The sequence below is a fragment of the Heterodontus francisci genome, unplaced genomic scaffold (assembly GCF_036365525.1).
Source record: "Heterodontus francisci isolate sHetFra1 unplaced genomic scaffold, sHetFra1.hap1 HAP1_SCAFFOLD_43, whole genome shotgun sequence".
In the NCBI taxonomy this organism is placed as follows: domain Eukaryota; kingdom Metazoa; phylum Chordata; class Chondrichthyes; order Heterodontiformes; family Heterodontidae; genus Heterodontus; species Heterodontus francisci.
This window is the reverse complement of record NW_027141852.1, coordinates 21723018-21737075: the sequence shown is the minus strand read 5'-3', so window position 1 is coordinate 21737075 and position 14058 is coordinate 21723018. Positions and strand designations below refer to the sequence as shown.

Sequence of the window (14058 nt, the reverse complement as noted above, 5' to 3'; positions counted from 1 at the left end):
AGTTTACTCTACACATCTTGCATTGAAGGTTTCATCTGCAACTCTCCGTGAGGTGCCGGACAGATTATATTACATCACTTCCTGTGATGATGCACATAGTCTGCTTATATAATCTGCCCAGTAACATCCCAATGTCCACTCTTATATTATTGTACAGATGTGAGAAAAGCTGAGGATGGGAATGGAACGTCTCAATGAAGATTTCATGATGCTGATGATGTAAATGAGGCTGATCTGTTACCCATTCCACAATCCCTCTTTATTTCTGTGCATGTTTCTCGATGCTGTTTCAACCAAATTGAAAAAGAATCACAAATCCTCCTCTGGAGCCTCAGGTGTTCATTAACAAAAGCCATGGTGGCCAAGTGGTAAGGTGTCAGTCTCGCAGACTGAAGGTCACGGGTTCAATCCCCGTTTGTGCCTTTTGATTAGTTTCTCACTTGAAATGTGATGTTTCCACAAAAAATGTCTGTTGCATTTGTTTTGGCCATCTGGAAATCAGTGTCATGTTACACTTTATCCTGGACACGGGGAAGAACTTGAGGAGTAGCCACATGGTTCCTCCAGCCTTCTCTGCCATTGATAGAGTGAAAATATCTGAGGTCCAAGCACTGAACCTTATTACTGTGTATATGCCGGATATTGAACAGAGGTATTCTATTAATCCCACATCCCACACTCCTGTCCTTTCCCCCATTGCCCTGTTAGATTTTCCATGTCAGGTATATATCCAATTCCATTTAGAGTTAACATTGAATCTGCTTCCACTGACCTTTCAGGATTGCATTCCAGACCAGAACAACACACTGCTGAAAAAACAATCTCCTCATCACAACTCGAATTCTTTTGTCAATTACTTTAAATGTGTTTCCTCTGGTTACTGACCCTTCTGTCACTGGCAACACTTTCTCCTTCTTCACTCTATCAAAACTCTTCAGGATTTGCATTTCCTGCTGCCTTTGCTGATATAACAAGGCTGAGCACACATCACTAAATGGAATATGATTGGCTCTGAATCATATTTATCCTTCCTGTCAATCTGATGTGGACCTTGTATTTTCCCGGAACCAAACAACCTGAGCAACAAGTGTGGGTTCCAGTGATTCCCACCGCTCTGAGAGAGAGAGGATGTGATAATGAGCCAGATAGAAGAAAGGAGTGAGATAGAGAGTAAAATAGCCCTGGTCTTTCTACTAACTCCCGGCCCCCTACTTAAAATGGCATCATTTTCTCCTGCCTCTCCACATTCTAATCCATTGATTAATGCAATCCTTTCATCTGGAACATAGAACATAGAACAGTACAGCACAGTGCAGGCCCGTCTGCCCACGATGTTGTGCCGAACCTTTAACCTACTCTAAGATCAAACTACCTACATACGCTTCATTCAACTATCATCCATGTACCTATCCAAGAGTCGCTTAAATGGCCCTAATGTATCTGCTTCTACTACCACCGCTGGCAGTGCATTCCACGCACCCACCACTCTCTGTGTAAAGAACCTACCTCTGACATCTCCCCGAAACCTTCCTCCATCACATTAAAATTATGCCCCCTGGTGATAGCCCTTTCCGCCCTGGGAAAAAGTCTCTGGCTATCCACTCTAGTTATGCCTCTCATCATCTTGTATCCCTCTATCAAGTCACCTCTCATCCTTCTTCGTTCCAATGAGAAAAGCCCTAGCACCCTTAACCTTTCTTCGTAAAACATACCCTCCAGTCCAGGCAGCATCCTGGTAAATCTCCTCTGCACCCTCTCTAAAGCTTCCACATCCTTCCTATAATGAGGCGACCAGAACTGAACACAATATTCCAAGTGTGGTCTAACCAGGGCTTTATAGAGCTGCAGCATAACCTCGCGGCTCTTAAACTCAATCCCCCTGTTAATGAAAGCCAACACACCATATGCCTTCTTAACAACCCTATCAACTTGGGTGGCAACTTTGGGCAATCTTTGGACATGGACCCCAAGATCCCTCTGTTCCTCCACACTACCAAGCATCCTGTCTTTAAGCCTGTATTCTGCATTCAAATTCGACCTTCCAAAATGAATCACTTCACACTTTTCCAGGTTGGACTCCATCTGTCCCTTTAATTCCTGTTTCCTAATCCATTGATGTTTCACAATGTACTGAACTGTCCCAATCCATTGATATAACTCAGTCTATAGAATTTCTCAATCCACTGATATTTTCCAGTCCATTGACTTTCCCAATCCATTAATGGTTCCTGACCATTGACATTCCCAATCCATTTATATTGCCTGTGATTTCAAAGCAACTGTGGAATGCAAATAGTATTAGTATTATCAGATACATCGAGACGAGGTGCAATAGCCAAGTGGACAGATGTCAGGTTTATCAAGAAAAAAGCACTGGCTCGATATTTGTCCAGTCGATCACTGGATCTGAACTCTCAACCTACTGTATTTCTGTGGGTCTGCTGACTTGTAGATGTGAAGAACCATTGGATGTTTCTCAATCCTCTGACTTTTCTCATTCTTGTGCCATATTTGTTCCTTTGGGTTCACCAGTGAAGAAAATTATTCCCTATTACATTTGGTGAAGACTTTAATAACCTCACATCCTTGTGTCTCACCATCTCAGGTCAAACTCCCTACAGAAACTTTAAACATTTAACTATTCTGCTGGAAACATTTTCAAGGGCGCAGCCATTCCTTCATTACGCTTCCTTCTTTGACATGTGATTGACAAATATGTGTGTAATGGAGAGAGAGAGAGTGAAAAAAAAGAGAGAGAGAGTGCAATAGAAAGTTAGAGGACCAGCTAAAGACAGATAGAGAGAGAGAGGCAGAGCGAGGTAAAGCGATAGACAGAGAGAGAGAGAGAGAGAGAGAAGGAGAGAGAGTCATTGAGTCCTGGAGTCACTACAGTACAGGAAGTCATTTTGCCCATCAAGCCCATGTAAATCAGTCCATTCAGTCCCATTCGCCCGCTCTATCCCCATCGCCCTGTAAGTTATCTAAACCTGTCATACTTATTATAATCTTGTACATGTCTATCAAATCTCCCCTCAATCTCCTTTGCTCCAAGGAGAACAACCCCAGCTTCTCCAACCTAACCTTACAGCTAAAATCCCTCATGTCTGGAACCATTCTGATAAATCTTCTCCACCCTCTCAAGGACACTCACATCCCTCCAAATGTGTGTTGACTAGAACTGGATGCAATTCTCTGGTTGTGGCCCAACTAGAGATTTATACAGGTTCAGCATAACTTCCCTACTTTTGTACTCAGTACCTCTATTTATGAAGCCCAAGATCCCATATGCTTTGCTAACTACTTTCTCAATGTGTCCTGCCACCGTCAAAGAACTATGCATATGAATCCCCAGGATTTTATTCCTAAAAATATGCTTTCTTCATATAAATCTGTAAAAAATGCATTATACAACAGTTCAAAACAGCACCAAGTTGACATTCCAAAAAGTGCAAAGGAAATCAGTTTTCTTCAATACAGGAGTGAGTTGCCTCACAACCCTTCCACTCCATTTTACCTGACATGGACATTTTACAGCAAACCCATATCTGGTGCATACAACACGAGGGGTTTCCAATGGGTCCAGCTGCCCAGTTCACTATGGCGGGGGGACCTTACACAGTGGTCTTTCCCCATTGAGCCTTTGCAGTGGCTACCCCAAGCTTTAGTGCGTCCCTCAGCACGTAGTCCTGGACCTTGGAATGTGCCTGTCTGCAAAACTCGGTCGTGAACAACTCTTTGCGCTGGAAGACCAGCAAGTTTAGGGCAGACCAAAGAGTGTCTATCACCGAATTGATGGTCCTCCAGCAGCAGTTAATGTTTATCTCGGTGTGCATCCCTGGGAACAGCCCGGAGAGCACAGACTCCTGTGTTACAGAGCTGCTTGGGATGAACCTCGACAAAAACCACTGCATCTCTTTCCACACCTGCTTTGCAAAGACACATTCCAGAAGGAGGTGGGCAACTGACTCTTCCCCACCACAGCCACCTCGAGGGACGCGTGTGGAGGGGGCGAGACTTCGGGCATGCAGGAAGGATCTGACAGGAAGGGCTCTTCTTACCACCAGCCAAGCTACATCTTGGTGCTTGTTTGAAAGTTCTGGTGATGAGGCATTCTGCCAAATGACTTTGGCAGTCTGCTCGGGGAACCATCCGACCGGATCCATCATCTCCTTTTCCCGTCGGGCCTTGAGGACATTCCGTGCAGACCACTGCCTGATGGATTGGTGGTCAAAGGTGTTTTCCCGCAGAAACATTCCCACGAAGGATAGCTGGTACGGTATGGTCCAACTGGATGAAGCGATCCGCGGCAATGTGACCAGACCCATCCTTCGCAACACCTCAGCACATAGTGACACTTGGTGTTTGTGTACTGGGGCTCCACACACAGCTTGGTGCAGCTGCACACGAAGGTGGTCATCAGGATGAGGGCGACGTTGGGTACATTTTTCCCGCCCTTGTCCAGAGGTTTGAACATCGTGTCCCTCCCGCCCTGGTCCATTTTAGATCTCCAGATGATGCAGTTGAAGTCACCGCCTAGGATGACCGGCCTGGACGTCGCCAGCAGCAGTGGGAGCTGCTGGAAGACGGTCAGCCTCTCGCTGCGTTGTACCGGGGCGGACACGTTGATCAACCTGAGTGGAGCGTTGTTGTACATCACGTCTGCTACGAGGAGGCGGCCGCCCACCACCTCCTTAACTTCGGAGATGGTGAAGTTACCTCCCCGCAGCAGAATACCCAGGCCGGAGGAACGGCAGTCATTACCCCCCGACCAGATCGATGGCCCGTGGGACCACCATCGCGACCACTGCCTGTAGCTGCTGAGGTGTGGTATTCCACACTCCTGCAGAAACAGTAGGTCAGCTTTGACCTTGGCAAGGTAATCCAAGGTTGAAACACATCGCGTAGTAGATTTAATGCTACGCACATTAATGGAAGCAATTCTTACACCCATTTTTTACTAAAAATTAGTTGTTGCTTCCCATACCATTTGTCCTCGCCTCCTTGATGAAGGGTCACTGACCCGAAACGTTAACTCTGCTTCTCTTTCCACAGATGCTGCCAGACCTGCTGAGTGGTTCCAGCATTTCTTGTTTTTATTTCAGATTTCCAGCATCCGCAGTATTTTGCTTTTATCTCGCTGTCTCTTGCTGGTTTGCTCAGTACCTTTCTCTGTCTGTTCATTTCTGAGTCCTGATAATATCTTCCTGGTTTTCTGTGTGTCTTTCTCTGCCTGCCTCATTGTCGGTGCTGTTACTCAGTGTCCTTGTGTCATTGTGCAGTGAGGGCGAGTCCGTCAGCACGTGTGTTGCTGAGTCCGGGATTCTTGAGAAATCCGACTCCAATCCTATTTTTATAAAAACATTGGGGAATGAACATATTTCACTAACGGGCAGCTGAAATTGAAAACAGCAGTTAGTAGAGTGGTGCAGCGGAAGTGTGCTGGGCCCATAACCCAGAGATGAATGCATCGAAACCATTCTCTGCTATTTATGTTTGGTAAAAATACAAACAGTTCACTTTCAAAACGTCAAGTATTTACCTAAAGTAACAAGATGCTTCCAAAGGCACTCGATTGCAATCAGCTTCTTCTTTCTAGTGAACACATCAATCAGTATCAAATCACTTTTGCTCACACGAACACAAGCTGCAAACACGGACCAGCCGAGTCTCTCCCACTTTGTCAACCCCTTCCTGCAGAGCCTCCTCTCCACCACCAGATGGTGATGTTGGCCACAATAAAAGCAGGACAAATGGTCACAGTGAGGAGACGGTCAGTAACAGAAAATAAAACAATAACAGGGAAAACCTTTACACAACAACAGGGTACATCTTTACACAACAGAAAACATAATTACACAACAGGAAATACCTTTAGATAACAGGGAGAACACAATCATACAAATGCCTTGTTTCTCCATCTCAGTCTCGTTGCCTCTCTCTCTGTCCCTCACTTTTGCTTCCTCACAGTCTATTCTTGGTTTTCTGTGTGTTTTTCTCTCTGTCCCGTTGTCGATGGTGTTACACAGCGTCCTTGTAACATTGTGTAGCCAGGCTGAGCCTCCCAACACCTATGTTGCTGTAATAAAAACAGAAAATGCTGGAAATGCTCAGTCGGTCTGGCAGCATCTGTGCAGAGAGAAACAGTTAACAGTTCAGGTCTGTTTCCTTAGCTCACATTAACTTTGTTCTCTCTCCACAGATGCTGCCAGACCTGCTGATTATTTCAAGCATTTTCTGTTTATGTTTCAGATTTCCAGCATCTGCAGTATTTTGCTTTTGTACGTGTGTTGCTATGTCTGGGACTGTTTGAGTGCAATGCTTTTGCTTTGTAAACAGCGTTGAAACAAACATTTATCTCGTTAACACACAGCACTAATACACAGCTGGATATAAACAGCAGCCTGCAGCAGAGGGTGCAGTGGAAGTTTATTAACACAAATAATTCACCAGCACTACATTTACTGCTGCCCACAATCACACCACGCTTCATCTTAACACGTTTTACTCTTTATTTACATCAACTTCTTCCTTCCAGTAAACACTTCAATTTGGAACACAGCTTCCAAATCACCTTTATTCACAAACCCGAACACACACCAGCCCAGACTTTCCCATTTCTGTCAACCCATTCCTGCATCACTGCCTCTCCACCAACAGTTGTTGCTAGAATCATACAATCATAGAATGGCTACAGCACAGAAGGAGGCCATTCAGCCTGTCGAACCCGTGCTGGCTCTCTGTTAGAGCAACTCACCTCATTTCACTCCCTGGTCAGTTCAATTTTGGAGGTGGGAAAATTTCTCGAAAGAATAATTCGGGACAAAATTAATAATCCCATGGACAAATGTGGGTTAATTCAAGAAAGCCAGCATGGATATCTTAAGGGAAAATCATGTTTAACTGTCCTGCTCTAGTTTTTTGATGAGGTAACAGAGAGGGATGATGAGGGCAATGCTGTTGATGTGGTGTACATGGACTTTCAAAAGGTCTGGCAGCATCTGAAAGGTCACTGACCTGAAACGTTAACTTTGCTTCTCTCTGTACAGATGCTGCCTGACCTGCTGAGTATTTCCAGCATTTCTTGTTTTCATTATGGCACAGAGTTCCCTTTTCAAACTTACAGAATTAACTACAATAATGTACTCTGAGATTCAATTTAAATATCAGCCCAATATTTACACACATTATGAGTTTATAAGTTTCAGTATTAATTCCCATAGTGCATCCTGACATAAACATTAGATATAACATAACATAAGAACAGAAGAAATAGGAGCATGAGTAGGCCATTCGGCCCCTCAAGCCTGCCCTGCCATTCAGTAAGATCATGGCTGATCTGCCCCAGACCTCAACTCCTCTTTCATGCCAGCTCTTCATGGACCTCAACTCTCCAATATTTCAAAAATCTATTTACATCCTCTTTAAATACTTTCAGTGATTTAGCCTCCAATACTGTCTGGGGTAGAGAATTCCAGACATTCACTACCCTCTGAGAGAAGAAATTCCTTTGCATCTCAGTTTTAAATGAGTGTCCCCTCATTCTGTAACTATGTCGCCTAGTTTGAGATTCCCCCACTAGTGGAAACATTTTCTCAACATCTACCCTGTTAATAAAAGCAAGAAATGTTGGAAATACTCAGCAGGTCTGGCAGCATCTGTGAAGAGAGAAGCAGAGTTAATGTTTCAGGTCAGAGACCCTTCTTCACCCTGTTAAGCCCCCTCAGAATCTTGTACGTTTCAAAAAGATCACCCCTCATTCTTCTAAACACGAATGAATAACCTGTTTCGCCGTTCTTCATAAGTCAACCCCTTCATTTCAGGAATCAGCTGAGTGAATCGCTTTTGAACTCCTCCAATGCCAGTACATCCTTTCTTAAGTCTAAATCTCAAGTGTGATATCAGATTGAGAGAATCTGAAAGATAGCATAACCTGAGATACAAACTGAGATTTCAGTTTAAAACTCCCCCGGATTGTGAAACTAAAAGATACAATAGCAATTTAATTTGTGTAGACTGTGCTTTGGATCACATTCCAGCCCTCATACAGTATCAGACTGGAAGATACTGTAGCAATTCCATTAGTGCAGACTCAGCTCCACATTACAGTGCAGGGAACATATTTAAACAACCCGGAACACTTTTACACAAGACGGATCATATTTACACAACTGAAAAGATCTTTACCCAACAGGGAACCATTTTACACAATAACAGAGAACATCTTCACACAACAGCGAATACAGTAACACAACAGAGAACATATTACACAGCAGGAAATATCTTTACACAACAGAGAACACAATTACATAAATCATCAGTCTTTCGTTGTCTCTTGCTGGTTTGCTCAGTACCTTTCTCTGTCTGTTCCCTTCTGGGTCCTGATAATCTCTTTCTGGTTTTCTGTGTGTCTTTCTCTGTCTGTTCCCTTCTGGGTCCTGATAATCTCTTCCTGGTTTTCTGTGTGTCTTTCTCTGTCTGTTCCTTTCTGGGTCCTGATAATATCTTCCTGGTTTTCTGTGTGTCTTTCTCTGCCTGCCTCATTGTCGGTGCTGTTACTCAGTGTCCTTGTGTCATTGTGCAGTGAGGGTGAGTCCGTCAGCACGTGTGTTGCTGAGTCCGGGATTCTTGAGAAATCCGACTCCAATCCTATTTTTATAAAAACATTGGGGAATGAACATATTTCACTAACGGGCAGCTGAAATTGACAGCAGTAATTAGCAGAGTGGTGCAGCAGAAGCGTGCTGGGCCCGTAACACAGCGGTCGATGGATCGAAACCATTCTTTACCATTTATGTTTGGTAGTAACACAAACCGTTCACATTCAAAATATCAAGTGTTTCCCCATAATAACAAGATGTGCTCGATTGCAATCAGCTTTTTCCTTTGAGTGAACACATCAATCAGTAACAAATCACTTTTGCTCACACGAACACAAACTGCAAACACGGAGCAGCCGAGTCTCTCCCACTTTGTCAACCCCTTCCTGCAGAGTCTCCTCTCCACCACCAGATGGTGATTTTGGCCACAATAAAACCAGGACAAATGGTCACAGTGAGGAGACGGTCAGCAACAGAAAATAAAACAATAACAGGGAAAACCTTTACACAACAACAGGGTACATCTTTACACAACAGAAAACATATTTACACAACAGGAAATACCTTTAGACAACAGGGAGAGCACAATCATACAAATGCCTTGTTTCTCCATCTCAGTTTCGTTGTCTGTCTCTCTCTCTCCGTTCCTCACTTTTGCTTCCTCACAGTCTATTCGTTTTCTGTGTGTTTTCCTCTCTGTCTCGTTGTCGATGGTGTCACTCAGCGTCCTTGTAACATTGCGTAGCCAGGCTGAGCCTCCCAACACCTGTGTTATAGAACATAGAACAGTACAGCACAGTACAGGCCCTTCGGCCCACGATGATGTGCCGAACCTTTAACCTACTCTCAGATCAAAACTACCTACATACCCTTCATTCTACTATCATCCATGTACCTATCCAAGAGACGCTTAAATGTCCCTAATGTATCTGCTTCTACTACCACCGCTGGCAGTGCATTCCATGCACCCACCACTCTCTTGTGTGAAGAACCTACCTCTGACATCTCCCCGAAACCTTCCTCCATCACCTTAAAATTATGTCCCCTGATGATAGCCCTTTCCACCCTGGGAAAAAGTCTCTGGCTATCCACTCTATCTATGCCTATCATCATCTTGTACCCCTCTATCAAGTCACCTCTCATCCTTCTTCGTTCCAATGAGAAAAGTCCCAGCTCCCTCAATCTTTCTTCGTATGACATGCCCTCCAGTCCAGGCAGCATCCTGATAAATCTCCTCTGCACCCTCTCTAAAGCTTCCACATCCTTCCTATAATGAGACGACCAGAACTGAACACAATATTCCAAGTGTGGTCTAACCAGGGCTTGATAGAGCTGCAGCATAACCTCACGGCTCTTAAACTCAATCCCCCTGTTAATGAAAGCCAACACACCATACGCCTTCTTAACAACCCTATCAACTTGGGTGGCAACTTTGAGCGATCTATGGACATGGGCCCCAAGATCCCTCTGTTCCTCCACACTACCAAGAATCCTGTCTTTTCGCCTGTATTCTGCATTCAAATTCGACCCTCCAAAATGAATCACTTCACACTTTTCCAGGTTGAACTCCATCTGCCACTTCTCAGACCAGCTCTGCATCCTGTCAATGTCCTGTTGCAACATACAACAGCCTTCCACACTATCCACAACTCCAGCAACCTTCGTGTCATCGGCAAACTTGCTAACCCAGACTTCCACTTCCTCATCCAAGTCATTTATAAAAATCACAAAGAGCAGAGGTCCCAGAACAGATCCCTGCGGAACACCACTGGTCACCGAGCTCCAGGCTGAATACTTTCCATCTACTACCACCCTCTGTCTTCTATGGGCCAGCCAATTCTGTATCCAGACAGTCAACTTTCCCTGCATCCCATGCCTCCTTACTTTCTGAATGAGCCTACCATGGGGAACCTTATCAAACGCCTTGCTGAAATCCATATACACCACATCCACTGCTCTTCCTTCATCAATGTGTTTTGTCACATCTTCAAAGAATGTAATAAGGCTTGTGAGGCATGACCTGCCCCTCACAAAGCCAGGCTGACTGTCTCTAATCAAACTATGCTTTTCCAACTAATCATAAATCCTGTCTCTCAGAATCCTCTCCAATAATTTGCCCACTACCTACGTAAGACTGACTGGTCTATAATTCCCAGGGTTATCCCTATTGCCTTTCTTGAACAAGGGAATAACATTTGCCACCCTCCAATCATGTGGTACGACTCCAGTGGACAGTGAGGACGCAAAGATCATCGCCAAAGGCTCGGCAATCTCTTCCCTCGCTTCCATTAATATCCTTGGGTATATCCCGTCTGGCCTCAGGGACTTATCTGTCCTCATGTCTTTCAAAATTTCCAGCACATCCTCCCTCTTAACATCAACCTGTTCGAGCATATCAGCCTGTTTCACGCTGTCCTCACAAATGACCAGGTCCCTCTCACTAGTGAATACTGAAGCAAAGTATTCATTTAGGACCTCCCCTACCTCCTCCGACTCCAGGCACAAGTTCCATCCACTATCCTTGATCGGCCCTACCCTCACTCTGGCCATCCTCTTGTTCCTCACATAAGTGTAGAACGCATTGGGATTTTCCTTAATCCTACCCGCCAAGACTTTTTCATGTCCCCTTCTAGCTCTCCTAAGTCCATTCTTCAGTTCCTTCCTGGCTACCTTGTAACCGTCTAGAGCCCTGTCTGATCCTTGCTTCCTCAACCTTAAGTAAGCTTCCTTCTTCCTCTTGACGAGCTGTTCCACATTTCTTGTCATCCAAGGTTCCTTCACCCTACCATCCCTTCCTTGCCTCATCAGGACAAACCTATCCAGCAGTCGCAGCAAGTGCTCCCTAAACAACCTCCACATTTCTGTCGTGCATTTCCCTGAGAACATCTGTTCCCAATTTATGCACCCCAGTTCCTGCCTAATAGCATTGTAATTCCCCCTCCCCCAATTAAATATTTTCCCATCCCGTCTGCTCCTGTCCCTCTCCATGACGATAGTAAAGGTCAGGGAGTTGTGATCACTATCACCGAAATGCTCTCCCACCGAGAGATCTGCCACCTGGCCTTGTTCGTTGCCAAGCACCAAATCCAACATAGCTTCCCCTCCAGTCAGCCTATCTACACAAACAGGTCAGTGGCAAGTGGTCCAGAGGAAAACCACAAAGAAAAAACATCCCAAAGCCACCACCCAAACCATTGGCAAGAGGAGGCTCTCTTCTGAATCAGACTGCAACAACTCCTCTTCACTGGACGGGGAAATGCTGGAACGACAGCCCCTTCAAAAGAGGCGGCAGAACTCCGAGATGGATGGTAAAGCATCCCAGCCCCCAGGCACTGGAAGCTGTGATGGACCCGGCGTGGCCCAACCCCAATGCCCCACACGTAACGACGTGGCCAACGCATCTCAGCACCTGAGCTCCGGGAGACCGGGAGCTGTGATGTTTTCGAGGAGGAACAGATGGAAGCAGCTGAGGACAACCCAATGCTCTCTGGCTACAAGAGCCCCCCGATGTCACCCGAGCGGAACAAACCCTGCATGAAAAATCAGGAGGGGTTTCTGAGCCCAATCAACGTGAAACTGCTTGCGCACACGATGGGTATGCAGGAACATCCCGAAGGACTGGGACGAGCGAGGACAAATGGTATGGGAAGCAACAACTAATTTTTAGTAAAAAATGGGTGTAAGAATTGCTTCCATTAATGTGCGTAGCATTAAATCTACTACGCGATGTATTTCAACCTTGGATTACCTTGCCAAGGTCAAAGCTGACCTACTGTTTCTGCAGGAGTGTGGAATACCACACCTCAGCAGCTACAGGCAGTGGTCGCGATGGTGGTCCCACGGGCCATCGATCTGGTCGGGGGGTAATGACTGCCGTTCCTCCGGCCTGGGTATTCTGCTGCGGGGAGGTAACTTCACCATCTCCGAAGTTAAGGAGGTGGTGGGCGGTCGCCTCCTCGTAGCAGACGTGATGTACAACAACGCTCCGGTCCGGTTGATCAACGTGTACGCCCCGGTACAACGCAGCGAGCGGCTGACCGTCTTCCAGCAGCTCCCACTGCTGCTGGCGACGTCCAGGCCGGTCATCCTGGGCGGTGACTTCAACTGCATCATCGATGCGGCTGGACGATCCGGCAGTGACGACAGCAAACGTCCAGATTCCGAATAGAAACAGTTAAAGATGCCAAACTGCACGACGTCTTCAGCAAACCTGCAGACAGAGCGCAGCGCAGATACACATGGTCAAGATCGGACGGTTCTGCCCGTTGCAGGATTGACTTCCTGTTTGTGTCTCGTGCTGTCACGGTCGGATCCACCGACGTCAAGCCGGTGTTCTTCTCCGACCACTGCCTCTTACTGGCCGACTGTCACTTACAGGACGTCCAGCGGGTTGGCAGAGGGACGTGGAAACTCAATGCTACACTGCTGACCCCAGAGAACGTTGAGGAACTCAAAAGGGATTACAAAGGTTGGAGGACCGTGAAACCCCTCTTTGAGTCTCCAGTTCACTGGTGGGAAGCGATTAAGGAGAACATCAAGAGGTTCTTCATCCACAAAGGTGTTCAGAAGGCGAGAGAGAGACAGAGGGAACTGTCCCGACTCCAGAAAATTATGCAAAATCTTCTCCGGTTGCAGTCAATGGGGGTAAAGGTCAAGGAGGACCTCCAAGAGGTGAAGAGCCAGCAGGCCTCGCTCTTTGCCAAGGAGGCCTCCAAGATCATCTTCCGGTCCAGAGTCCGCTCCAACGAGCAGGATGAGACGTGCTCGCGTTACTTTTCCAAAAGGTACACAGAGAGAGCTCTGTTATCAGCAGCCTGAAGGAAGAAGATGGCTCGGTATCGTCTTCGCAGTCCGACAGACTAAGGATCAGCAAATCCTTTTGTGCTGGGCTGTATGACGCGAAGCCCACAGACAGCAGAGCCTCCCAGTCCTTCCTGTCATCTATCACAGAGGTCTTAGATGACAGCAGGAGGGAGAGACTGGACAAGCCGCTAACTCTGGACGAGCTGACAAAGGCCGTCGAGCCTTTCGAGACGAGTAAAACTCCCGGGAGCGACGGCTTACCGGTCGAGTTGTGCTCGGCCCTGTGGGACTGGGTCGGCCCGGACCTGCTGGAAGTATACGAGAGTATGCTCCTGGCCGGCAGCATGTCAGAATCCATGAGAAAAGGCATCATCACCCTCATTTACAAGCAGAAGGGGGAGAGGGCAGAAATCAGAAATTGGCGGCCCATCTCACTGCTTAATGTTGATTACAAGATTCTGTCCAAAGTCATAGCCAGTCGAGTCAAGTCTGCTCTGGAGTTGGTGATTCACCCCGATCAGACCTGTACTGTACCCGGCAGGAAGATCTCTGATAGTCTCGCGCTACTCAGGGATACGATCGCCTACGTACGGGACAGGAGGGTGGACACCTGCCTCATCAGACTGGACCAGGAGAAGGCTTTTGACAGGATATCACA

The 14058-nt window shown here is 46.4% G+C and overlaps 1 non-coding gene across 1 annotated transcript; it reads left to right on the top strand.

Annotated features, from left to right (window-relative positions):
- The first annotated feature begins 351 nt into the window (after window positions 1-351).
- trnaa-cgc (transfer RNA alanine (anticodon CGC)) lies at window positions 352-423 on the top strand. Its single transcript has one exon. It is a non-coding gene; the product is annotated as a tRNA-Ala (tRNA).
- The last annotated feature ends 13635 nt before the right edge of the window (window positions 424-14058 follow it).